At 41.5% G+C, this 3,498-nt stretch overlaps 1 non-coding gene across 1 annotated transcript; it reads left to right on the top strand.

The window, feature by feature from the left end:
• Positions 1-3,129: 3,129 nt before the first annotated feature.
• On the top strand, positions 3,130-3,236 carry LOC141617847 (small nucleolar RNA R71). Its single transcript, XR_012531225.1, has one exon. It is a non-coding gene; the product is annotated as a small nucleolar RNA R71 (small nucleolar RNA).
• The last annotated feature ends 262 nt before the right edge of the window (positions 3,237-3,498 follow it).

Consider the following 3,498-nt stretch of genomic DNA (forward strand, 5'->3'; position numbering starts at 1 on the left):
CAATTTGTAGTGTACCCAATCGATTTAAAGGTGAAAGGCTTTGCCTTTATGAAATCAAAAATCGACTCAAAGGTTGAAGATTTTGTGCTTGGTTTTGATTTTTATTGAAGAAGGAGTGATTGATTTGTTGTTAGAAGGATGATTTGATTTGTTTTTGGTGAATGTAGTTGAGGGATTTTGTTTTTGTGATGGAGAGGATGAGGGTTTTGATGTAGTGGGTAGTGTTTATGAATGAATGAATGAATGAAGGAAGGTGGGAGGGATTTTATAAAGATCGAAATTTTCGAACTGCAGGGGCAATCCGTGCGGATTCTGCCCAATCCGGGCGGATTCTGCTCTTTCTGGGTTTTATAAAACTCGCCTAAAGACGGGCGGATTCTGTGGAATACGCTCGGATTTGCTTGATACGGGACGGGCGGATTTGCTTGAAGACGGACGGATTTCAGTCCAGGAAATTTTTCTTGTTTTCCTCAGCAGAGAAGACGAGCGTCTTCTGTCCAGGACGAACGGATTTGCAGAGACGGGCGGATTATATTCCAAGATGCCCGGATTCTGTTACAGTCAAAAATCTTCCAAAATCTCAGTTTATAAAGTCGTGCGTCTTCAACCCAGTACGCTCGGATTACTGAAGACGGGCGGATTCTCTGGAATCCGTTCGGATTCGACCCCTTGTACCCGGATTCAGTTCCATCCGTGCACAATGCATATCCCTTACCATTCTTCCATTCTTCTTCAAATATTGTGTTCTTCATTGTGGGGGCACTACTAAGGCATGGATAGCCTAGGCAATTGTCATCCCCACACTAAGATAAAGCACTACACATCAATTGAAATTATTAGTCCCCCCCTCACTTCTCTCAAACATGACAATTATCTTGATCAAAGTAAATAAAAATCCAAAGATGACAAAAAATACAATACAAGAATTGAAATGTAAGTTAGGGAGTTAGAAATATTTACAAGTGGTGGTTTAGGGAGGACTCCACCAAACTCTCATTCTTGATGAGATGTCAAGGGGGCATGCCCAAGGTGTTGTTGATGTTGCTCAACACCTTGAAAAAGTAATCGAAAGCTTGTTCATTATCATGGTAGAGGTCTTCAATAGACCTTGGCCCTTGCTGTCGGTCTTGTTCGATGGCATTACCAATGTAGGGATTAAAAATTCCTTCAAATTCGTGTTCCCAAAGACCACAAATTTCATTAAGTTGATCATTGAAAATCTCTTGCTTAGATGGAGACAACTCTCCCAATTTCTTCTCTTGGCCAATGAGGCCATCCTCTTCTTCCTTGATTGATTTTGATGAGCTTTGCAAGCTCTCCTTGTCACAATTCACTTGCTCTTTGAATGGAGCATCTTCAATTTTCTTCTTCCATTGGAGTTCCGATTTCTTCCTCTCATCCTTTCGGCTATAATGATCAATCATGAAACATGGTTCATGCAAACGAGGAGCTCTCATAGTCTTGTCAAGATTAAAGGTTATGCTTTCATCTCCCACTTCTAGAGTGAGCTCACCATGTTTCACATCAATCACCGCACCCGCGGTGTGTAGGAAAGGTCTTCCTAGAATGATTGGAATGTTGGAATCTTCCTCCATATCAACAATGACAAAGTCCACCGGGATGAAAAACTTCCCAATTCGCACGGGGACATCTTCCCATATCCCTAATGGTGTCTTCGTCGATCTATCGGCCATTTGGAGTGTGATATTGGTGCATTTAAGCTCTCCCATCCCCAACCTTTTACTCACCGAGTACGGCATGACACTCACACTAACCCCTAGATCACATAAGGCTTTGTTGATCGTCGTGTCGCCAATGGTACACGGTATTGAGAAGCTTCCCGGATCCTTTAACTTTGGAGGTGAACTCCCTTGAAGTATTGCACTACTCACCTTAGTGAAGGCGATAGTCTCAAGTTTCCGGATCGACTTCTTCTTTGTGAGGATATCTTTCATGTATTTCGCATAAGCCGGCACGTGATTTATTAATTCCGTGAAAGGAATTGAGACTTCCAAATTCTTCACAATTTCCATGAACTTTCCAAGTTGGTCATCAAATTTGGGTTTGGCTTGACGACTTGGAAAAGGGAGTCTAATCACAATGGGCTCCTTCTCCTTGACCTTGTCTTCATTTTTCTTTGAACTTTCTTCTTTTGATGATTCTCCATCTTTGGAATTTTGCACAATTTCTTCCTTTTCACTAGCTTCCACAACTTCATCCTCAACTTGCTTCTTCGGTGCTTCATACCTTGTACCACTTCGCAAGTGAATGATACTAACCGTTTCATGTCTAGGGGGATTACTTTGAGGTGGTAATTGCCCCTTTTGTCTTTGTGAGCTTGAAGATGCTAGTTGAGTCAATTGTGTTTCCAACATCTTGGTGTGAGCTAGGATGTTGTTGATGGTGGTTTCCTTTGCTTGGCTATCTTTTTGCATTTGAGTGAAAAATTCTTGTTGATTCTTTTGCATTTGGAGGACCGCTTTTTGGACATCAAAACCTTGGTCATTTTGGTGATTGTATGGATTTTGATTTTGATAACCTTGGTTTTGATTGAAAAAGGGTCTTTGATTTTGGTTTCTCATGGGTGGTGGAGTGTATGTTGTTTGAGGGTTTTGAACATTTTGGCTTTTGTATGAGAGATTTGGATGGAATTTGGTATTTTCATTGTAAAAGTTGGAATAAGGGGTACCACTCTTGTATGCTTGGAAAGCATTCACTTGTTCATTTATTCCCCTACATTCACCTTGGTCATGTCCCAAAGTTCCACAATTCTCACATATCCCACTTGGGATTGATGAGGATGCCGTCATGGCATTAACATGATGCTTTGATGATTTTGAGTTTTCTTCAAGTCTAGCCATAGCTTGTTCAAACTTCAAGTTGATTGTGTCAATGTGAGCACTAAGTTGAGCACCCAATTGAGTAACGGAGTCCACTTCATGCTTTCCTCCTCTAGTAGCCTTGCGAGGTCTACTATATTGTGAGTTATGGACCGCCATTTCCTCAATCTTGTTCCATGTTTGATTGTCATCAACTTCGGTGAACATTCCATTTGATCCCATATTGAGAATGTTCCTTGAATCCTCATATAAACCGTTCCAAAATTGTTGTACCAAAAACCATTCGCTAAGTCCATGGTGAGGACATGAGCGACAAATTCCCTTAAACCGCTCCCAAGCTTCATACAAAGATTCTTCATCCCTTTGCTTAAAACCCGTAATTTGAGCTCTTAGCATGTTAGTCTTTTCCGGTGGGTAGAATTTTTTGTAGAAAGTTAGAGCCAACTTCTTCCAAGAATCTATTCCGAGGGTGGCCTTGTCAAGGCCCTTCAACCATTGCTTCGCGGTGCCGATTAGAGAAAAAGGAAATAAGACCCATCTAATTTGGTCTTGAGTCACGCCCGTTTGAGAGATTTCATCACAATAGTCGCAAAGGTTTCCATATGAGAATGGGGGTCTTCACTAGGCATCCCCCCAAATTGACTCCTCTCAACTAATT

The sequence above is a fragment of the Silene latifolia genome, chromosome 1 (assembly GCF_048544455.1).
Source record: "Silene latifolia isolate original U9 population chromosome 1, ASM4854445v1, whole genome shotgun sequence".
Classification (NCBI taxonomy): Eukaryota; Viridiplantae; Streptophyta; class Magnoliopsida; order Caryophyllales; family Caryophyllaceae; genus Silene; species Silene latifolia.